This window comes from Dendrobates tinctorius, unplaced genomic scaffold (assembly GCF_039654945.1).
Source record: "Dendrobates tinctorius isolate UK_male_01 unplaced genomic scaffold, ASM3965494v1 ptg000063l, whole genome shotgun sequence".
NCBI classification, from domain to species: Eukaryota; Metazoa; Chordata; class Amphibia; order Anura; family Dendrobatidae; genus Dendrobates; species Dendrobates tinctorius.
In genome coordinates, this window is record NW_027361731.1 from 7,986,103 (window position 1) to 8,010,761 (window position 24,659).

At 45.4% G+C, this 24,659-nt stretch overlaps 1 protein-coding gene across 1 annotated transcript in view; it reads left to right on the forward strand.

The window, feature by feature from the left end:
* Positions 1-1,320: 1,320 nt before the first annotated feature.
* LOC141094263 (uncharacterized) overlaps positions 1,321-24,659 on the forward strand; it is a 55,549-nt gene continuing 32,210 nt past the window's right edge. Inside the window, exon 1 of the mRNA XM_073580088.1 lies at positions 1,321-1,442. The gene's annotated coding sequence lies outside the window, so the exon portion shown is untranslated. The remainder of the gene's footprint in view (positions 1,443-24,659) is intronic.

Here is a 24,659-nt window from a genome sequence, read left to right on the forward strand (position 1 = left end):
TATGGGGACCGCTCTGGTGATCACTTGACCTTGTTGTGCTCTGGAGGCGGCACTGGCCACTGGATTCTACAGCTCCATTGGAGCCACAGCTGCACTGGCCTCTGCATCTTGTGGCGCTGGTGGGGGGGGGGTATGGTGGCATCCTCCGCTGCATGTTTTCCTGCCTCAGACATTCTCTTCCCCCCCAGTTACCGTTGGCCAGGCTCCGTGTTTTGCAGGCATTCCAGGATGCAGCTCCGCAGGCTGTATGATCGGAGCACGCCGGGACTGCAGGCCTCCGCTTCTAACTTCCCACCCGCTGATATCTTCGCATGCAGCACTTTACTTTTTGCACTCTTTCACAGGCTCCGCCCATGACGGCACACCTCTTCAGCTTCCCGCGTGCGCCGGGTGGCGGGGTAATGGCGGCAGTTGCACGATCAGTCTATGGCACACAGTATAGTCTCTGGCACACATGACCTGGTGGCACCGGGCTTCAGAATCCTGTTCGTGACGCCAAAATAGATCACCCCCAGGGCAGGTGTGGGGATCACTCGGTACCAGGGCGGTGTCTTAAAGGGATGTGTCACGGTGGCGGTGACCCGGTCCGTGGTCCTGGGTGTCCATGTAAAATAGATGGAATGAAGCTGAATAAAGTTAATAGGTAGATAATTTGTGACGCCACCTGTGGCACTCGGTAATGAAGGTGTTAAGCTGACGTTGCGGTGCAGATACTCTGGGACAGATGGTATAATGCAGCAAAGACCCCTTAACATTTTTCCCTCTTTGTTTTATTGCAGCCATTTGGTAAATTCAGTAAAGTCCATTTTTCCCTCATTAATGTCCCCTCTGCACCCCATCTTGTCTGAGAAAGCAGAAATGTAGAGATGTCTGCGTGGTCTGATGGAAGATGCTGCACCCCGGGACATTGCAGGAGGCGACCCTCACTCACGCTCCACCTCATCTTCTAACCCTGCTCCCTATAATAACTACAACCTGTGGAGATGGGAGACGGGTTTTCCTTGATGCCCCAGGAGGTTCCGGTAAAACATTCTTCATTAATCTGCTGCTCGCAGAAATTCTCTCCATCAATAACATTGCTCCGGCCGCTGCATCGTCTGGGGTTGTGGCCGCTCTCTAAGATGGAGGCCGCACGGCTCATTCAGCACCAGGATCACCCCTGAATCCAGCGCTCTTGGAATCTCCCGCCTGTAATATCACTAAGATCTTTCCCAGATCTGGAAGGATCCAATCACTTAATGGGGGAATTGTTCTACTGTTTGCAACGTTCCCTGTTCTTAAAGGAGCAACTCCAGCAGAAAAGCTGAATACAGCACAGCAGAGTCCTGCACACACTGAGGCCCTGATCATGTGACTCCTGACTCCTCCCCTCCTGTGACCTCATCCCAGGTCCTGTGCGCACAGAGCAGCCATATATGTGGAGTGCGGCCCTGCGGGTGGAGGTAGGTGCTGGAGGCTCCATTATTCTCTATGTGGAGTGCGGCTCTGCGGGTGGAGGTCGGTGCTGGAGGCTCCATTATTCTCTATGTGGAGTGCGGCTCTGCGGGTGGAGGTCGGTGCTGGAGGCTCCATTATTCTCTATGTGGAGTGCGGCTCTGCGGGTGGAGGTCGGTGCCGGAGGCTCCATTATTCTCTATGTGGAGTGCGGCTCTGCGGGTGGAGGTCGGTGCTGGAGGCTCCATTATTCTCTATGTGGAGTGCGGCTCTGCGGGTGGAGGTCGGTGCTGGAGGCTCCATTATTCTCTATGTGGAGTGCGGCTCTGCGGGTGGAGGTCGGTGCTGGAGGCTCCATTATTCTCTATGTGGAGTGTGGCTCTGCGGGTGGAGGTCGGTGCTGGAGGCTCCATTATTCTCTATGTGGAGTGCGGCTCTGCGGGTGGAGGTCGGTGCTGGAGGCTCCATTATTCTCTATGTGGAGTGCGGCTCTGTGGGTGGAGGTCGGTGCTGGAGGCTCCATTATTCTCTATGTGGAGTGCGGCTCTGCGGGTGGAGGTAGGTGCTGGAGGCTCCATTATTCTCTATGTGGAGTGCGGCTCTGCGGGTGGAGGTCGGTGCTGGAGGCTCCATTATTCTCTATGTGGAGTGCGGCTCTGCGGGTGGAGGTAGGTGCTGGAGGCTCCATTATTCTCTATGTGGAGTGCGGCTCTGCGGGTGGAGGTCGGTGCTGGAGGCTCCATTATTCTCTATGTGGAGTGCGGCTCTGCGGGTGGAGGTCGGTGCTGGAGGCTCCATTATTCTCTATGTGGAGTGCGGCCCTGCGGGTGGAGGTAGGCGCTGAAGATTACTGGATGCGGGGGACATTAACTCCTTCAGCACTGAGACTCTTTTGGGGTCTCTGTGTGGTGTGAACAGTGACGTAACAGCAGAGGTGTAGCTAGAGTTTTGGTTCCGGGGTGAAGCTTCTGAGTGGCCACTAACCAGGTGACCTTGATCACAACTGGGTGACGCACCGTAATAGTGGATGTAGGAGAACCTCTAAGATGACCAGGTTACTGAAAATAATCTCTATATAACGACCAATATTGATGTTACCGCCATATGGTCAGTGGTAGATACCAGTCCTATGGAGCATATAAGAGATCACAGCACAGTTACTGATAATGACTTACCGCTGACGTTCTTTCTGATGGAGTCGTTCACTTTTCCCGTCTTTTCCATCTGGCCCAGACCGATATGACAACTTCTTCCATCCAGGACTCGGCTGCAGAGAATACAGCACAGACACATTTCACATCTTATATTCCTGCCCCATCACCATCTATTCCCAACCTGCACAACCTCCTCATCCTGCTGACACCCCAATACTGTGCCGCTGCTGCCGTATGTGTCCCTATTACTGCACCTGATACCCCAATACTGAGCCGCTGCTGCCGTATGTGTCCCTATTACTGCACCTGCTGTGTGACCTCTAAATTCTAAAGCAACCCTCTAGAATATAGTAATGCCAGGTGCAAGTGCCCTAGAAATCAGTGCCCATATATTGCCCCCTAGAAAGTAATAGAGCCCTCTGTGTGCCCCATTGACAATCACAGTAACCTGGGTTCCCCTATAACAGTAAGTGCTCACTTTACATTTAATAATGTCCCGAGTCTTCCCCCGTACAGCTCCACTACACACAATATAATGCTCTCTTATGCTCCCCCATAGGTAGACTCTATAGTATAATGCAGCCCCAATATAATGCACCCCTTATAGGCAGCCTCTATAGCATAATGCAGCCCCTAATATAATGCACCCCCATAGGCAGCCTCTATAGCATAATGCAGCCCCTAATATAATGCACCCCCCATAGGCAGCCTCTATACTATAATGCAGCCCTTAAAGGGAACCTGTCACCAGTTTTGGCCTATATAAGTTATGGCCATCATCTTTTCGAGCTGATATACAGCATTCTATAATGCTGTATATCGGCCCCCAACCTGACCTGTAAGAGAAGTAAAAGACCTTTTATTATACTCTCTTGCGGGGCAATCCGGTCCCATGGATGTCACAGGTCAAAGAGCCCCGCCACCTGCGCACTGCAGTACTTTCCTCTACCCTCAACAGGGCAGATAAGTACACCTGCACAGGTTTGCGATGCCGGGGAGCCTGTGTGGATGACACAGTGACGCACCATCCAAACAAAGCAAGCAGGAGGATGGCGATCATCGGAAGATGGGAGGCGCTGGACCAAGAAGAGTGACACCCCTCGAACTGCACCGTCCCACTGGCGAGTATAATAAAAGTTATTTCTCTCCTCTTACAGGCTGATTTGGGGGCAGATATACAGCATTATAGAATGCTGTATATCAGCCCTGAAATGTGATGGCTGTATCTCTTATCGGCCAAACCTGGTGACAGGTTCCCTTTAATATAATGCACCCTCATAGACAGACTCTATAGTATATTGCAGCCCCTAATATAATGCACCCCTAAAGTCAGTGTAACAACCCTGCTGTCATCACTGCTTGGCCTCCCATCCCCCACACACCAACTTAATCACTGCTCCAGGCCATACTGTGATTTCTGTCTGCTGCCGACTCCATGCTGTGTGCCTCTTGCTTCCTGCATACTCTCTGCATGCTTCCTGGCTGTATGCATAGGGGGGCGGCGCCAGAACTCTCTGGTTCTTATTGAATCAGGGTACACCTGCCTAATGTGTCCCTGGCCAATTACCAAGAGGCCTCCACCCGGTGGTAGCTGCCTGAGCAACGCCTTTACTCAGTTAGTATCTTGCTGCTGAGTTGCCAGGTCCTGTTCTATGTTTCACCTTCTCTGGAGGCTTGTTTCCTAGTCCTGTATCTGTGCCTGTCTGCTCTGCCCTCCAGGAGGCAGAATATCCTGGTCTCTGTGTCCCTGTTCCTAGACTTGCGTTGTATCCGTCCGCCCTCCAGGAGGCAGAATATCCTGGTCCCTGTGCTATTGTTCCTTGCCTTGTCCCATACTTTGTGAATAAAGTCCTGGGAAAGAAAGGAAGAGGGGAAATCAGAGGGAGAGCGCTATCTAATCGTAGTAGATGAGTTAATTCAGTTTGGTGAGAAAAATACAGCTTAAAACTTGTTCACCTTGTGTGGTTGTGCAAGAAGGCACAACACTGGAAAAAGTTTGCAAACAAGGGTGATCCTTCCACCGATATGCTGCCCATCTGTAATAGCATGGAGATAATTTTCCTTTCCCAGAAAGATATCCTCCACGTGATATCGCGAATAAAGTAGTTTCAGGGGCTTCCTTCAGAGGATCTTTAACCCAATTTGAAGCAAGAAGGTTATAAAGCCAAATAACTGAGTGTCTCTGATGTTAAATCAGATGATATTTTATTGGCTAAGTAAAATGCAAAATTTTTTAAAAAAACAATAAAAACTTTAAAACATTTTTTGTTATAAAAAAAACAACGCGTTTCGGCTGTGTAGGCCTTCATCAGGTGTCTCATACTTGTCCTCTCTGCCCTTCAGGAGGCAGTATATCCGGGTCTCTGTGTCTTTGTTCCTGTACCTTGTCTTGTATCATTACCTTGTCTGAACTCAGTCTTACCTCTGTCTGTGGCTTCGCTGGTTCCCAAGTTCACATTAGATCCATTTAGACAACTGCAGGATGAGAGGACAGAAGCCCAGAGAAGTTCCCACAAAATGTGATTATTTCTCTCCTAGTTCCGCTCCAGCACAATAATGTAGATGCTAGTGATGAGTGAGCCGCTCTCCACTACTCGATCAGGCATCGGGAGCTCGGACAAGCTTGTTACTCGATTATCGCAGGTGATGGAGCGCCATGCTCGAGTTCCCAGCCAATAAACATGCTGGGATTGCCCGCCATACATGGTAATGCTGTGGCCATGATGGCTACTGACATTACTGTGACTGTCCGGCCGCATCACGTTATCGGGTTTATAGAAGACCCAGTGACGCGATGCTCGGCACACCATCCTCAGGAAGCAGCTCAGGGAGAGTTATAGGAGGGAGCGCTTAGATTATTGTTCGCCCCCTAAATATTATAAAGTTGTATCCTTTAGTGTCTTTCATGTGGCCCTAGGGTGTATTTAACCCCGAAGCCTGTTTTCACCTTCCTGACCAGGCCAATTTTTTCATTTGTGAGCACTGTCACTTTATGAGGTCATAACTCTGGACACTTCAATAGATCCTAGTGATTCTGAGATTGTTTTCTTCATGACATGTTTGTGCTTCATGATAGTCTTAAAATTTCTTCAATATGACTTTTATTTGTGAAAAAATTAGAAATGTGTCAAAAAGTTTGAAAACTTTGCAATTTTCGAACTTTGAATTATTGAGCCTTTAAATCAGAGAGATATATCACGCAAAATAGTTAATAAATAACATTTCCCACATGTCTTCTTTACATCAGCTTAATTTTGGAAACATATGTTTTTTGTAAGGAAGTTAAGGTGAGTTCACACTGGGCGTTTTTTTTACTGCTTTTTTATGCTAATTTTCAGCTGCTTTTTACATTACCAGCAAAGCCTATGATATTTCAGAAATCTCATGCACACACATTGTTTTTTTGTGCCATTAGGATTTTGTGCTTTGCAGCGTTTTTTGGACATAGAGAATGTCACTTGCAGCGTTTTTCACCCATTGACTTGAAAGGGTGTCGAATAACTCTGCAAAAATGCAGATATCATTATTTGCAGCATTTTTCCTGCAGAAAAGTCATGGACATTAGCATGGGCAAAGAGACTTAAAAAACGTACCAAAAGCGCACCACATCTGCATAAAAAATGTACCTAAACCTCTGTTTTTGCTGCACTCTTTTGCTGCCAAGAAGATCAGGTTTTGTTGCAGAAAAAAAAAAGCAGCAAAAACACAGAGTGTGAACTTTCCCTAAGGGTTAAAAGTTGACCAGTGATTTCTCAATTTTACAACTATTTTATAAAACAATTTTTTAAGGACCACCTCACATTTGAAAAGACTTTGAGGGGTCTATCTGACAGAAAATACCCAAAAGTGAAACCATTCTAAAACCTGCTCCCCTCAAGGTGCTCAAAACCACAATCAAGAAGTTTATTAACCAAAGTGCTTCACAAGAACCGAAGAAACGTGGAAGGCAACAATGAGCATTTAAATTTCTAATCACAAAAATGAACTTTTAGCACAATTTTTTTTATTTTCACAAGGGTAACAGGAGAAAATGGACCACAAAAGTTGCGCAATTTCTCCTGAGTATGATGATGCTCCATATGTGGGGGAAAACCACACTTAGAATACTGCGTACAGTTCTGGTCTCCGGTGTATAAGAAAGACATAGCTGAACTGGAGCGGGTGCAGAGAAGAGTGAGCAAGGATATTACTAGGGAACTAGGGGGTCTGCAATACCAAGACAGGTTATTACACTTGGGGTTATTTAGTTTGGAAAATCGAATGCTTAGGGGTGATCTTATTACAATGTATAAATATATGCGGGGACAATACAAAGACCTTTCTAATGATCTTTTTACTCTTAGACCTGTGACGGGGACAAGGGGGCATCCTCTACGTCTGGAGGAAAGAAGGTTTAAGCATACTCACAGACGCGGATTCTTTTCTGTAAGAGCAGTGAGACTATGGAACTCTCTGCCGTATGATGTTGTAATGATTGATTCCCTACTAAAATTTAAGAAGGGACTGGATGCCTTTCTTGAAAAGTATAACATTACATTGTATGTACACTAGTTTCCTTAATATTGCGTTGATCCAGGGAGCTAGTCTGATTGCCGTATGTGGGGTCGGGAAGGAATTTTTTTCCCCAATGTGAAGCTTACTGTTTGCCACATGGGGTTTTTTTGCCTTCCTCTGGATCAACATGTTAGGGCAAGTTAAGATAGGATATGGGTTGAGCTAGATGGACTTAAAGTCTTCCTTCAACCTTAATAACTATGTTACCAAGAGATATTCACCTCCCCATATTGTTTAGTGATTTTCAGAATTTGTACCTTATTGTGGGCTATGGCGATCAAAGTTCTTTGACCGCTCTGATTGTACAGTCTCTGGAAATGTTCCAGATCATCCAAATCCTGAATCATTTGATACAGGCCTTTTCCCATAGCCAGACGGGGAGAAGCTACCCTGGGAGGCCGGTATGTTACATTGAATTCTCTTTTCAACAGGATAACTGGCTGGTAGACCCATTTTTGTTCATCAACTCTAATATCAATAATTGGTGTGGTCATACCAGTATAAGGCTGGCTGGGCCAGGCCCGTGACTATGCAAGAAGGAGTGCAAAAAGTGACATATTGTTTAGTAGGGACGTGAAGGCACATCTCTCCATTGTTGAACTGCCAAAACAGAGGACCTCTAAGTTCCTCGAGAATGAGAGGGCAGGTAGTCTCCTCCTTCTCCCAACAGGGGCGGGTTTGGACAGGATTAGTGACTCCATAAGGGCATGCCAAATCAGAACGTTCATGTCCACATAGGGCGGTAGAAATTTTTTGAATACCAACTGGAGTCCGAACATAACTAACAGAAGGGTCCGATGGTGTCCGAACCCATAAATTTTTATGGACCAGTCCCATATCAACTTGACTCAGGAAGGGGTGAACCGTACCTCGGATGGGTATTAAGGCACCGAAGGTACAATCTTCCATATCAAGATTTGTGCAGCCCATCCACCCAATTTTCCACCAATCAACATGTTTTTTTGCAAATTCAGTTATACCTGGCCATGTGCGGCCCATTTCCCATGGCCAGTGACCGTTGAGAAGAGTTTGGAGGAGTATTTTGGCATTAGTATGCATTTCCCCTTGGAGGGCAATACAAGCAAGGGCGTGTTGGGTTACATTGCTAATTTCTCTAGTAACCTTGAATAATGCTCTTATCTGGGCTTGAAGATAATCCATCACTCGGGCTTGGTACTTTTGATTATTAACAATCATTTGCCTTGAATATCACTTTGGACTAGGGCCACATGCTCAGCATCAGCTCCAATGGCTGCAAGGGAGGATAGTCTACTGCTGAGAGTCTGGATGTCTAGGGTGTTAAGGACACCTGCTGCTGTACCAGCACCTCCCAGAAGGGTATCATACCATTCTCTTTTTTTCCTTTGTAAGCCGGTTTCGGGGCCTGAGCTAATTCCTGTTCTCCGGATAACGCTATGTTTTGAAGCCCTGGGATCTCTACTTTTATGAGTGGATACCGTCCTGGCTGTCAACAATTTTTGGAAATTCATGCTGAACCCATCTAAGAAAGGGGTACACGCTGGGATATGCTCTGCTAAATCCCAGACCGACATATTAAGATGCCATGTAAACAAACCATACTGAATATTTAAGGAGATGAAATGGCCAGTATTGATAATCCGGATTGGATTTGTTACTTGAGTAAAATATCTCTTTTTCCTACATGCTGGACTGGTTCCTGTGGTTTTAAACCAATTATGGTACTGGAGTGTCAATTCTAGAGGGGATATTATACTGACCCATGCTGGGTATTGAGGAGCTACTCGAGACCGTGTTTAATTGGTAGATAATACAAAGAAATCGAGATAATCTGTAGTACTTTCAAGGGGCAAGGTCACGCATAAAGCAGCAGTGTGCCCTATTTTTCTTCTGACCCCCTGTATATATTTGGGTTTCTGCCACATGGAACTATTTTAAAAGATAAAAATAAAATGGATTTTATGGCCAAGTAGGAAGCATCCGCTGGAATTATTTGCTGGTTTTTGTTTCTATTGCAACATGGGTGTGCCTCTCCCATTACAACTCCGTGCGGCTTCCTGGCAGTGAGCAGAACCACTAAGGACGTCTAACTGGGTGAGCTGGCTATAATTTTTCTTGTTTGAATTATGGTGTAATGGGTACACTGTGAAGTCATTATCACAACTCCAAGACATCTTTGTCTTTCCTGCTTCCCCCATCCGGGGTGTCTCTCTCCCAAAGGTGTCCCTCCATTCTTTTCCAATCATGACACAACAATAGCCCTGTACTGTCTCATTGTAAACTGAGTAAGTATTTGGATATGCCATGGAGTCACAATATCCACACTAGTAGTGCACACTTGTCTTCCTAAGCGTAGGGTCAGAGTAGAATTTTGTAGCGATGCTTCAATATTAGTACCTAAAGCTCTATTCACAATACAACATTCCTTAACACATACAGAGACTGTGGTTATACAATCTTTTCTAAGTGAGAGTCCAACACCAAAAGTGAAAGAACAAGGACTCCCTTTTCTTGGGAATGACCCATCCTCGAAAAAAAGATCTTTCTCCCTGACTGGTCTACTGTAATGAAAAACTTGTTCCTGGGCCCGTATCGGGAGAACAAACGTTCCCAGTACAAGACATAGAAATATAATTAAAGTAAATAATGTTTGAGTCCCAACGTAACAAGGATGTCTGCAAGAATCCCTGAGTGCTCTGGTCCATGTATACTGTTCCTCCTGTCCTCCAGTTCCTCGATCGTCCGAGTCTTCTCCCTCTGTCACACTATCAGGTTCCACCTGTATAGTGTGAGGAATGGTGTCCAGGAATCCCAGAAATTCTGGTGGATCCATGGCTCCAGAGTCCCATCAAGGATCTGAAAAAGAAAAAAGCTAAGTATCAATTCTTACCAGTAGTCCTGGTAGAATTCTTAAGAAGCTTACATTGATCAATGTGAACAACTTTGATACCCTTGTCTCTTGGTTTGCTACTTCTCCGTACTCCCAAAACTGTGGGACCTATGATCTGAGTGACAACAAAGGGACCCTCCCAGTTAGCTTCCCAGGGTCTTATCTTCCTGAAATTTTTCACCATGACCTGAGCTCCTTTAACAAATTTAGATACGTAGGATTAGTCAGTAGGGTCGGCACAATTCTTTGCCATTTGGAAAGCAGCGTACTGTTGAAGATATGTAATGTGCTCCTGCACCTGCTGTAACCATTGATCCCTCTGTACGATGGCTTGTTGCGGACTAGGAAGTACAATGTCACTTGGCAACTGAACAGGCATCTGCCATTAATTCAAATGGGGAAATACCAGTAGATTTGGATGCTACAGCACGGATGGATAACAGGATAGCCGGTAAATGATTAACCCAATCATTACCCTTTTCTTGGATCATTTTGGACAATTTTGACTTCAGGGTCCTGTTCATGCGTCCTACCATCCCTGCAGATTGTGGATGATAGGGGACATGAAACCGCTGCTGGATCCCCAGCAGCGCACAATGGTGCTTCATCACCTGACCCAAAAAATGAGGGCCATTGTCACTCTCAATGATTTTAGGGAAACCCCAATGTGAAAACACATTTTTCCACAAAAGTTTGGCCATGGTGACGGCGGTATTGTTAGTGGCTGGAAGTGCCTCTACCCATTTTGAGAAGACATCTACCAGAACCAGGGCATATCGGAAGCCACCTTTAGCAGCGGGAAAGGGACCAATGAAATCAATTTGGATGGACTGCCAGGGCCCCTCCGCTACTTGTATTCTGTGGAGATGGGGCTTGCCTTTACCTTTAGGATTATTCTGCAAACATATGAGGCATTTATCATGTATCTGCTGACACAAAGCTCTTAATTGGGGATGCCACATTTTTGGTTGGACAAGCTCTAATAGAGCCTCTGGTCCTGGATGAGCAAAAACTGAATGGTTAAATTTGAGCAAAGGCTTAATCATTGTTGTGGGGATGTAAGGTACCAGCCTGTCGTTAACCCTTTTGCAATAGAAACACTCCTTCAATGGGCAGGGACTCAAGGGAATTGAACAGGGATGAGTCTCCACCCTTCTCCTGTGCCTTTGCAAGATCTTGAAGAGGAGAAAGAATGAGGGGGGCTCTCGGGGTTTTTTAGTGACTGCAGCGATGATTTCTTGGGGATGTTTTTCATCACCTGTAAGTGCAGCTTCCTTGGCTGCGTGGTCTACATATGCATTGCCAAGGATGTGGGGGTCAGGACTCAATCTCTGGTGCCCTTTAATTTTACAGAAGGACCATAAATTTGGGAATTCTTTGCCCTGGTGCTTAATTTGTTTTAGAATGTCTGCATGCTGCAAAGACTAATTCTGTGAGTCAACCATCCCCCTCAGGGCCCATACATTAAGATACAGAGTGAGGGATGAAACAACATATACGCTGTCACTGAAGATATTCATTGGCTTTGTACACACAAGAATAACCTGTAAAGCTGCTTCCAATTCAGCTCTTTGAGCGGAGAAATGACCTGGGAGTTTATACTGCAGCAGCAGCGGCTTAGCTGGAAGCCACACAGCGAAGCCTGTGACGTAATGCCCCTCATGCCAATATCGAGCTCCGTCGATATAGGCACAAGAGATTCCCTCTTGAAAGTTTGCTCAGAAGGGGGAGGGAGTGACATTAGCCTGTTCAATTTGACAATCGTGACTTTTTCCTGCATATTGCATCATCCGGGCTGTGATATTTCTCACCCACTTCGACTTGTAAATCTCTAGTCTCAAAATCAATGATCCATTGGGCCATTCTCTGTGAATTAATACCTGAAGCTTTTCCTTTCAGCAAAGTTTTTAAAGTGATATGCAGGGTTTGTAAAATTAATGGAGCAAACCCCACTATATGTCTCACTTGATTCATAGTCCAGTGCACGCCTAGTAGGTTCTTCATACACAAAGTGAATCCTTTTTCCACGGGGTTAAGCAACCTAAAGTAGTAACCTAGGGCATACAACTGACTAGACACTTCTGGGCTTTCTTTGGGCCATTATTGTAGGAGCACAGTAGAAATAGAGATATCACCAGTGTGAGTCTGAATGTAAAATGGCTGGGAAGGATCAGGGTTATCCAATGGAGTAGCTGCCGTAAGGGCGCGCTTCAATCCCTCAAAAGCCTGTAAGGCGGCTCCCTCTACATTAACAGGGGCAAAGTCAAAGTCATCATCAACATTTTTTAATAAATCATACAGTGGTTTAGCCAGATTAGCGAAATCTTCAATAAATTCTCTGAAAAAATTGATAAGACCCAAAAATTTTCGGAGCTCGGTAATATTAGTTGGTATGGGGACAGCTTGAATAGCTTTAACCCTGTCATGCATGGGTTTCTTTCCTTCTGCTGAGACAGACACACCCAGAAATTTAACCTCTGATTTCATCAATTGTACTTGGTCTAGACTCATTTTGAGTCCTGCATTTTGTAAAGCCTGACAAACATTTTCAAGGGTCTCTTTGTGTTCACATTCATCGACAGTTTGGATCAATAAATCATGCACATACTGTAAGACTTAGTCTCCGTAGCCAAGGGGTTCTAACACCTGAGCCAATGCCTGATGAAAATACACATAACTGTGGAATCCCATGGGCAACCGCGAGAACAAGTATTGCACATTCTCAATAGTGAATGCGAAGCGGAGGGCAGATTCAGGTGTTAGGGGTACTGAGAAAAAGCCATTTTTAATGTCCAAACAAGAAAACACTTTACAATCACTCCTCAGCTGTGACATAACTTCAGGGACAGATGCAACAAGGTGGGCTGCTGAAGGAGTGTACTTATTTACAAGTCTCAGGTCTACTACCATTCAAAAACTGCCATCTTCCTTTTTTACAGGTAGAATAGGACTGTTACATGGGGAAGTACCTTTCACAACAACACCTTGCTTTTCTAATTCACTGACTGCAACCCTTATGTAAGGGATGGCGTCCTCAGGAATATGGTACTGACGCTGGAAAGGTGGCAGTTTTTCACCATCAATTTTGACCTGAGCTTGCATTAACCCACAATCAGTTTTCTTTGAGATCCACATTTCAGGGAACCTTTGCTTCAATTCATTTTTCAGAGCATCATTGTCAGTATTTTCAATATTTTCATCAGCACCTAATCCGAAGCTAGCAATGGGTAATTTGTGACTCCCCTCATCCTCCTCCACAGGTACAATTACAGAACAGATAGTGGCTTCTTTATTCCGCCACAAGACTTTGTTACATAAATCAACAACAATTCCCATTGCTCCCAGAACATCAGTTCCCAAAATAGTGTACCGAAACTGTGGGTTTACCCAAAAAGCGCATCGAAGACCCCTTTGCTTCGATCCCCCTGTGTCCTGAAATCTCAGGTTTACTGGACAACTTTTTACTGCTTGAATACAGGAGCCCTCAAATCCTACCAAAGTGGTAGTCTCAGGCAGTCCAGGGGATGACTGCAATTTGTGTCTTTTTACTGAAACTGAGGCTCCTGTATCGATGAGGATGTCTTCCCACGGCAGCCCCTCTATTCTCACCTTGACATAAGGTCTACCATCCTTGCCCAGGGAAAGGGGGGCAAGGAGGGTAAGGGGAACAGGGGGAGCACTCCATCAATCAGTGTGACCTGTGGTGGGAAGCCCGAAAAATCCATCATCCCCATCTGAACACGGCTTCCGTCCAACAGCTGCCACCTCCGCCCCAAAGAGATCCTTAGTCAGGGTCTGGTCCTCATGTTCCCGTAGCTCCCTAATCAGCGGAGCATAGGGACGAGGAGGAGTGACCCCTCCCTGAATAGCATGGATTTACGGGTGCGGATGAGTGAAAGCTATTGGGGAAGAAGAAGAAGCAGAAGGCTCTTGTGAGACTGGGTTAACCATTTGAAGACCATTATACTGCTGATACTGCCTAGGGTCATTCATTGCTGGATACAGAGGTCTAACTCCGAAAGGTGGTCTGGAGAACTCCCGGGGACATTGGGGGTTAAATGGCTCCTGGGGTTCTCGGGTTATAGTCCCTGGCACAAGATTGGGACAAAAACGTCTAAAGTGTCCTAGCTGTCCGCAAAAATAACACAAGGGAGTACCTCTCATGGGATCCCGTGGGGGCTCTGCTGAACGGGACCTGCCCATTCTCGGCAGCTGGCCGTACCCCCCGGAATTCCTGGCCTCCCTGAATCAGCAGATACACCCCGAGGTGAATGGTATGCAAACACATTAGACTCATCACCCTTCACCTCGGATTGCATTGTCCTAACATTAGTTAATAAGGACTCCACCACGTCCTCAATGGATTCAGCATTTTGCAAAACTCCTGATTTTAAAAACTCCCTCTAAGGGAACCTTTTTTACAAATTGTTCCATCATAGCAAATTTATCACCCTGGTCCATAGTATCTAAGGTCTTATCAAACACAACACACCAGGCTGCAACCCATTTATCTGCCTCTATCCTGAGATCACTCCCCTTTCTAATTTTAAAGGAATCTAACAATACCGGAGAGGGTTTTTTCCCCCCTAACTTCTGTGAAATCACAAACTTCATTCTTCCCTGCAGCTCTGTCAAGTCATACTGAATTCCTTTCGGTTGCTGGGCTTTAAGATGTGACATGAACTCGGGGGCACAAAAGACATGAAATAACGGGAAGCATTCTCCCTTGATTTAATTTGGAATTGATCTAGCCATGATTCAAAGCCAAGGACATTACGAAACACTCCCTTACTTTCCTCCTAATTAGGCAAATTTTTAATACATTTAAGATGGACCAGAGACATCTGACCGGGACTTTTTCTCGGGGTAGAAGCAGTGTCAGCGTTAAATTTAAAGTCTACCTGTGATGAATCATCTCTCTCTTCCTCTTCTGCTAATTCTTTAGTCAACTGTGTCTGCATGTATTGAAGATGTCGGGACAATCTATCCTGTGTGTCTGTGTGTTCCCTTATCCAGTCTATCATTGTTTTCCATTCTGAGATTATTTCTGAACCAGCCCCGCTCTTCTCCACCGCAGACTCCATCTGTGCTATAAGTGCTTTCAAAGGCTCCAAATCAACCCCCTCCCTCTGTTTCCCCTGCTTGTCTCAAAGTCTCATTCAGCTGTTCTAATCTCTCCCCATACACTGTCTCTAACCGGGTGACCCCATACACATACTGTGGTGTAGACTGCCTATCAAGAGTCTGATCAAAGGTTATGACTGTCTTACACAAAGCCGCTACTCGGCTATTAGTTTTCCCTATCAAATTCTTTCTATCTAGTTCCCTGTTCTCTTTGGTAAACCAATGCATACAGATTAACCACGTGGTTTCCACATTAACCCCCTCCAGCTGGGGTGTGCCAGCATATTTCTCTGCCTGTTTCCATAACCACTCCATATATAAAGTGGCCTACAAGGATGAATTTTGCTCTATTATAGTATCATCAAATGCAATTTAAGCAAAGTTAGATACTCACACCTCTCTCGGATGGAAGACCTCGCTGCAGATTGGGTCAACCGAAAATATCAAAAGAGGTGCAGCTGTTATTCCAGCCTCACTCGTTACGCTTGCCAAGCATCTCCCCACGCCCTTTTAAAGCTTCTTGCTACCCGGCACAAAAAAGTTCTCACATCCTTGTAGATAGCTTCTTCTTAGTTGCTCATCTTTTTATAGTCTTTTTTTCGTCTGTGGTTTTCTTATTAAAAAAATCGGGCAGGCGGTCTCAGAGCGATCACGAGAGGTTCTCCTTCAGGCTGGCTTCCCTTGATCGGTTTCACGTGTGGCCACAAGCGTGTTTTTCTTTTTTTCTTCACTCTTCCAACCTCAAAGCTCTCATCTGCAACTTCTTCCAATGGTTCTTCTGGAGGCAGCTCTCTGGAGCCGCTCCTCCTGGCTGGCTCGCCACTTGTAAGAAAAAGTTCTTATTGAGAGAGCTGGGAGAGCCGGACAAAATTGCAGGCAATTCTTCTTGCTAAAGCTGAGGTCGAAGTTTATTCAGAGATACACGGCAGAACAAATACAGAAAAACAGAGGAGTTGGAATATGCGGGCAAAAACAGGAATTCAGATGGGCAGAGATTTACTAGGAGGTCTGGCAGTGATAAGGCCCCGTGTGAGACTATGGGTGCCTTTTTATACCTCATACAAACAAAGGAAACTACATTATTTTGCTGCAGAAGGTCATTTATCTTATAATTCTAAGGCGTTTATATGGTAATCTACAGAAATAGGAATTTTGGAATATAATGATATATAATAGGGCAATTTTAATTAACTTTTTGTCACACAACATTAAAACCCATAAAAGTCATTATTATGTATGGCTACTGCCTTCCATCCCATCATTGCCTCCAGACCATATCCATAAATTCTGACATCTTGTCATTTTAATGACTCTTCTCTTTCTACCAACAATATCACATAAACACACATTGACCATATATTTGGTCACTCTATTCCCCTTATTGAACCAATCTTCCTCTATGCACGTCTACTGAAGTTGGTAGGAAACATGATCTCATTTTACATCCTCCATTTAGTACATTTTATTAGCACTTTTGTGAAAGTGGAATTTTTTCCTAAACTTTGACCAGATGGCTGCCTAGCTCATCATGACCGCTTCACTATATTATAGCTGACCATTCTCTTACAGGCTGTATACCATGCTGGGCTGTATGCCATGCTGGGCTATATAACATGGTGGGCTGTATACCATGGTGGGCTGTTATGAATGGGTCACCGAGGAGGATAGCAGGTCCAGGCTAAGCCCCAGAAAACCAGAGAGGTTGGTAACTAAGCGGATTGCAGACCCCTGATCCTATCCACACAACTAGCAGTAGCCGTGGAGCGCACCTACGATGATCCTAGACGCCTTGGCACAGCCAGAGAGCTAACTAAGCTTAAAGCAAGAAAGGGGAAATCTAAACTGCCCTGGAGCAGACGCCAAAGGAATAGATAGCCCCCAAACATATATTGTCGGTGAGACAAGATGAAAACACAAAAGCAGGCAGGAAAATAGACTGAGCAAATGATGGGGCCCACACTGACTAGACAGGACAAGAAAGGAAAGACACTGTCTGAAATCATGCAAAAAACCCTGCAAAAAGTCCAACACGTCTGATGCAGAAAAAACACTGAAGTCGCACGACTTTGCACTGTATCAGCATTCTGGTATATTCTGACAGCAAAGCAAATAGAGACCAATATAACAGGGGACAAAACAAACTGGCATTCAGTAACATATGGGCGGTGATTCAGCACAGCCCCAGCCGGAACTGGCTGACCCGCACAAAGCAGAGATAGACAAAACCAAATCAAATGCAAACAGAATAGCAAATGATCCACTTAGCTGAATCATGCAGGGACAGAGCAGGAGACATCAGAAGGCACAGGAAGAAAATCACCAGCAGGGTTAGAGGGAGTCAGCTGTCTTAAATCCGAATCTGAAACCCCAGATCTCCAATCATCATCCTCATTATCAGGTGGACAGCCTCTGTCAATCAGATCAGCTCCACTACCTCCACTAAACCACCAGAGGGAGCCCAGAAAGAGAACTCGCAACCCCTCTGTCAATCTGACCAGCTCCACTACTTTCAGTAATAACCAGAGTTAGGCCAGAAGAGAATTCACAACAGTGGGCTGTATACCACGCTGGGCTGTATACCATGCTGTGCTATATACCATGCTGGGCTAAATAACATGCTGAGCTGTATACCATGGTGGGCCATATACCATGGTGGGCCATATACCATGCTCTGCTGTATACCATGCTGTGCTATATACCATGCTGGGCTATATAACATGCTGAGCTGTATACCATGGTGGGCCATATACCATGCTGGGCTGTATACCATGCTGGGCTGTATACCATGCTGTGCTATATACCATGCTGGGCTATATAACATGCTGAGCTGTATACCATGGTGGGCCATATACCATGCTGGGCTGTATACTATGCTGGGCTGTATACCATGCTGGGCTGTGTTATATACCATGTGGGGCTGTTGTATAAACCATGGTGGGGCTGGGTTATATACCATGGTGGGGCTGGGCTATATACCATGGTGGGGCTGGGCTATATACCATGCTGGGCTGTATACCATGCTGGGCTATATACAATGCTGGGCTGTGTACCATGGTGGGCTGTGTACCATGCTGGGCTGTGTACCATGCTGGGCTATATACCATGCTGGGCTGTATACCATGCTGGGCTGTATACCATGCTGGGCTGTGTTATATACCATGTGGGGCTGTGTTATATACCATGTGGGGCTGTGCTATATACCATGTGGGGCTGGGCTATATACCATGGTGTGGCTGGGCTATATACCATGGTGTGGCTGGGCTATATACCATGGTGAGGCTGGGCTATATACCATGTGGTGCTGGTCTATATACCATGTGGTGCTGGGCTATATACCATGTGGTGCTGGGCTATATACTTTGTGGCTGTGTTATATACCATGGGGGGTACATTTTACATTATATTCTATGGGGGAGGCTGTGTTATATAATATGGGGGGCTACATTATATTTTATGGGAAGGTGGGCTGTATTATATTCTATTTGGGGCTACATTATGTTCTATGGGGGGCTGTATTATATTTATTATATTCTATGGGGGGTGATTGCATCATACTTTATAAGGGTGCTACATTAAACTATATGAGGAGGCTACATTGTATTCCATGGGGGTCTGCATTATATTTTGTGAGGGGCTAGATTATATTGTATGGAGGCTTCATTATACTATGAGGGGGCTGCATTATACTATATGAGGAGGGCTACATTGTATTCTATGGAGGAGCTAAATTATACTATATAAGGGGATGCATTATATCCTATGAGGGGGTTGCCATATATTCTATGGAGGGGCTACATTATACTATATGGGGGGCTGCATTATATTCTATGGGGGTTACATTATGTTATGTGGAGTGGCTGCATTGTACTCTGGGGTAGCTTCATTATTCTCTAAGGAGTGGCTGCATTATATTATAAGAGAAGGGCTGCATTATATTCTATGGGGGTTACATTATGTTGTATGGTGGGGCTGCATTATACTCTGCTGGGTGGCTGCATTATGCTCTATGGGGTGGCTGCATTATACTATATGTGATCTGCATTATACTGTATTGAGGACTATGAGGAATACATTATATGAAGAACTATGGGGTGCATTATACTATGGGAAGTGAATTGTACTACATGAATGACTATGGTGGTGCATTATACTATATGGAGAACTATGAGGAATGTATTATACTATATGGAGGACTATGGGGAGTGTATTATACTATATGAGGGACTGAGGAGTGTATTATACTATATGGAGGACGATGGGGAGTGTATTACACTATATGGAGGACTGAGGAGTGTATTATACTATATGGAGGACTATGAGGAGTGTATTATACTATATGGAGGACTATGGGGGACATTATATTATATGGAGGACTATGGGGTGTAAACTGTAGATGTGCTACTGATAACATGATACTGTATATCTGTTAGTGATCCATTAGTGATCGTTCTGTCCCCATCATTCTTTCTCAGACTGTCGAAAGAGGCCGGGAAACAAGTGTTGAACGACTTCAATATTGTCGATCACACTCATTTAGCGTCCTGAACTCAGCGCATGTAAATAAAACCAAAATGCTTCTGTGTGATGTGCAATATGTTAGCATTTGGGGCCCCATTTTAAACTTTGCCAAGGGCCCCACTTTGCCTAAAACCGGTCCTGCCTTGTGTAATGGGTCCCTCAGAGTTCCAAAGAATTCGTGAGACCTGTCCCGCCCCTATTTGAACCTAGCGGCGTGCTTGTAACGCTTATACTTGACCACCAGCATGTTGTCACTGCATTGGACTCGGCTTTTACCTTTTTTCTGCATTTGCTCAATTAGTGGCTTAGTCAGGCCTCTCTGATTTTTTTCACATGGCGCCGCAGGCAACTGTACCTGTGGCAGAGAGGGTCTTGAAGAGGGGGATGCTGGTGTGAAAGTTATCAATGTAGAGGTGATAACCCTTATCCAGCAGTGGGTGCATCATTTCCCACACAATTTTCCCACTCACCCCCATGACAGGGTGACATTCAAGGGGGTTAATCTGAGTTGGGGCGGGAAGAGAGGAAGGAACAAACATGGGCAAAGGCAGCTAAACACAGCAGGACAAATCAGGGTATCACCAGAGTTAGGCCTCTTTCACACATCAGATTTTAGAATCAGTCACAATTCGTCAGTGGATCCTGTGCAGATTGTAAAAAACTGATGCAGAGCATTCGTGTTTTTGACGGATCCGTTGAAGCAGCAGCTGTAGTAGTTTTAAAGGAACAGAATTCTAGAGAGAGAGAGACGGAGAGATTTGTTATGTGCTAGAATGGAAAAAGCAGCTGTAGGTGTTAAATTACAGAAAGAAATTATTCCGGGCATGCTCAGTTTTAGAAAACGGAATCCGTCGCTTTATTCCGTCTTTTGACAGCGACGGATCCTGCGCCCACAGGTTTCCATTATAGCCAACAACAGACAGCTCTGGATCCGTCACTGTCCGACTTTTCGACATACACAAAAAATGTTACTTTGTCCATTGTCTCTGGCTGACTGAGAAAGAATTTACGATGGATCCGTCAAACGACGGATGAAACGGACTGCCATCCGTCGCCAATACAAGTCTATGAGAAAAAAGCTGATCGAGTGGCATCATTCACTAGATTCATTTTTTCTCTAAAAAAGATGGATTGTGACTGAAGGCAAAAACTGATGTGTGAAAGAAGCCTTAGCTACTCACGCCATAGGCAGAAAATATAACTGACACTGCCTGCAGGATGCAGCGAAGAGAAATAGCAGACCTGGCACCAGAACGAGGCAGAGAAAAGTTAACTCCTGACATGACCGAGAGAGGGTAAGACAGGACTCAAAACCAGGTCTGGATCATGACAGTACCCTCCTCTCAAGGGGGTGCCACTGGACCCCCAGGTTTCACAAGATAACGTGCATGAAAAGCCTCAACCAACCGATCAGCATGGACTGATCGCTCCCGGACCCAAGATCGATCCTCAGGACCGTAACCCCGCCAATATGCCAAGTACTGAAGCAAGCTGAAAACCATGCGAGAATCAACAATCCGTTCATCTTTGACCACCACAGTGACAGGAGGCAGAGGGGATGGAGACCCAGCCGAGGAAGGTACAAATGACTTAAGAAGGGTCTTATGGAACACGTTGGGGATCCGAAGTGACGGAGGTAAGCATAAACGAAAGGCAACTGGATTGACACCCTTAATGACCTCGTAAGGACCAATAAACTTGTTTCTGGTAGACAACCACACTTTATCTCCTACCAGAAATGTAGATCCTACAGATAGTCTCTTATCAGCAAAATGTTTCTGTTTACCTTGAGCCACCCCAATGTTCTTCTGGACCTCCCTCCACACCTCCCCCACCCATTGAACCACCGAATCAGACCCTGAACACCCTGAATCCAGCCTGGAAAATTCACCAAAATGGGGGTGAAAACCGTAGTTACAGAAAAACGGAGAAGTGCCATTGCACTGATTAACCTGATTATTAAATGTGAACACGGGCAACAAGGAACACCAATCATCCTGCTGAGATGTGGCAAGACACCACAATATCTTTTCAAGTGACTGGTTGGTCCTCTAGGTCTGACAAGTGGTTTCAGGATGGTAGGCTGAGGAGAAGGTCAAGCTAATATCCAATCTCTTACAAAATGCCCTCCAGAATTTGGATACAAATTGCACCCCTCTATCAGACACCAAATTCAGAGGCACGCCATGCAACCGCACAACGTGCTCAATAAACAACTTGGATAGTGTTTCTGTGTTAGGCTGTCCTGCTAAAGGTACAAAATGCGCCTGTTTACTAAATCTGTCAACCACTACCCAGACCACAGTTTTGCCATTGGAAGGAGGGAGATCAGTGATAAAATCCATGGACAAACAAGTCCAAGGTTTATCCGGAATTGACAATGGCAATGGTACCTGTGATGGTGTGATATGCTATGTGGATGTTATTTTGTGTATATTCCTATTTTTCTATTTCACTTATTTTCATAGTGCTTTTCTTATTACATTGTAAGTCTACAGCCTCACTGTATCTGTCTCTTGATGACCCCCTGTAGTGCATTAATCCCTAAGGCCCTTTGTTCTCCTCTGGGAGGCCTGGAAACCACCCCAACTTGTTTGACTATCCCAGGACAAGGAAGGGGGTGGGGGAAGAACAGGAGCTGGGCAAGTCAGTTCCGGTGTGGACAGGATAGTGTGAAGACTGCATTTCAGAGAGAGAAGGACCCATTATATCCTCTGGTGCTAGAGTTTTGAAATCTCATTTCCCTGGACATTTTATCCTGTTGCTGGACTGCATTCTTATTCTGGACTATCTTATCCTTTGTGTGGTGGACTGAATATGGACCTTTTCATACTTTTGCCTGAATAAAGGTCTTGGAATTGTTCACTCTTCGCTTGCTCAGTTGATTGTGTGATACCAGAGAAGGACCCAGTGACAGTACCAATTCCCCGGCCTGTTATGGGAGACTGTAACACCTGCACAAGTAGCACAAGCAGGCACAAACATGGCGATGTCAGAAGACATGGAGGAACACCAGAACAGTCTAGCAATAGCTCTCCAGGTGGCCAAGACCCCAGGGTGCCCACAGAAAGAGAGTCGAGCACCTTCAACCGATACTTAACAGGAGTGAAGAGCTTGTTATCAAGCAATGATGGAGGAGCAAGTCCCTGAGCCTCACGAATATCCCACTCCAATTCGAAGGACACCCCAGCAACGACCACCCCCATGCTGAAGAATGGAGGAAGGAGGTGATATCGGCTGCGAGATAAGGCATCAGCCTTGACATTCTTGGAACCAGGCGGAAAGGTGATGGAAAAATAAAAACGTGAAAAAAAGGTGACCACCTCGCCTGTCTAGGGGTCAAACATTATGCAGGCTCAATGTAAGACAGGTTCTTGTGGTCTGTAATCACCGTGATCCGATGAATAGCCCCCTCCAAAAAGTGCCTTCATTCTTCATAAGCCAGTTTTATGGCCAATAACTCCCAATTCCTGACATTGTAATTTCTCTCAGCAGGAGAAAATTTCTTGGAGAAAAAAATCACAAAGTTTTAAATTGGTCAAAGTGATCAGTCCCTGAGACAGCATCTCTCCCACTCCCACCTCCGATGCGTCCTCCTCAACAATGAATGGTTCAGACAGATCGGGCTGGACCAATACAGGAGCAGACATAAAACATTTTTTCAATGTAGAAAAGGCCACAACTGCCGAGGGTGACCAGTCTCTAAGATCAGCCCCCTTACGAGTTACATCAGTGAGAGGCTTGACAACCTTAGAAAACCCCTTAATAAATTTGAAATAGTCATTGGCAAAACCCAAGAAACGCTGAAGACCTTGCTATTGCTATTTTCCATTTATCCCCCTACCGAATACCGATAAGATTATACGCTCCCCTGAGGTCCAACTTGGAATACCACTTAACCCCAGATAATTGGTTGTAAAGATCAGGGAGGGAGTAGTATTTTTCACCGTAATTTTATCTGGTTCCCGAAAATCGAGGCAAGGACGTAAACCACCATCTTTTTCTTTTTTTCCAAAAAGAATCCAGCAGCCAAAGGAGAGATAGAGGGATGGATGTGACCTTTTATGTAAACTTTCTGAGACATACTCTTTCATAGCGGTACGTTTCGGGCCGGAAAGATTGTACAGATGGGCACTGGGCAATTTAGCACCTGGAATGAGATTAATAGCACAATCATAGGGGCGATATGGGGGCAAGATCTCAGCCTCTTTTTCAGAAAACACATCCTTAAAATCTTTCAGGTACTCCGGAATACCATCCAGATTAACGGACAACACCAGCACAGCAGAAAGACAACCCTTTGAACAATTAGGACCCCATTTCACAATATCCCAAGATTCTCAGTCAATAACAGGATTGTGCAGCTGTAACCAGGGGAATCCCGACACCAGTCCCGCTGGAAGATTATCCAGAACATAGCATGAAATGTGTTTCTGATGCAAGGAGCCCACCTTGAGGAGGAACTCCTCTGAGACAAGTTTAACAATATTCCTAACCAGCGGTGTTTTATCAATGGCAATGATATGAATTGGGGTTTCAAGCCTAACTGTCTGTTACACTAGGACACCAAGCTTGAGTCAATGAAGTTCATGGATGGCACACAGTCCATGAAAGCTGAAGTGGGTGTGTAACAATCCCCACAACAAGTTCCACCTCCAACAATATCTTTTGAATTGTGGAAAAAGGTACCTGAGAGTCAGGGTGACCTCTAAAATCACCCAGACTCGGCAGCTTGTTAGTCGGTGGGCAAGAGGGGCAGTCCTTCTTCCAATGTCCCGGGTTTCCACAATAGAATAGTCTCCTTTTGCATCGCCGCTTCCTCTCCTTCTCCTTGAGGTTAATGGCCCCAACCTCCATAGGTTCCATACATGGCATCACCTCGGACTTAACAGAGTATACTGAAACCTCTCGCTGGATTACTCCTCTCTTCTGCAATCTCCGATCTATATGAATGGCCTGAGTCATGGCCTCTTCCAAAGAACTGGGTGGAGGATGGAGATCCAGAA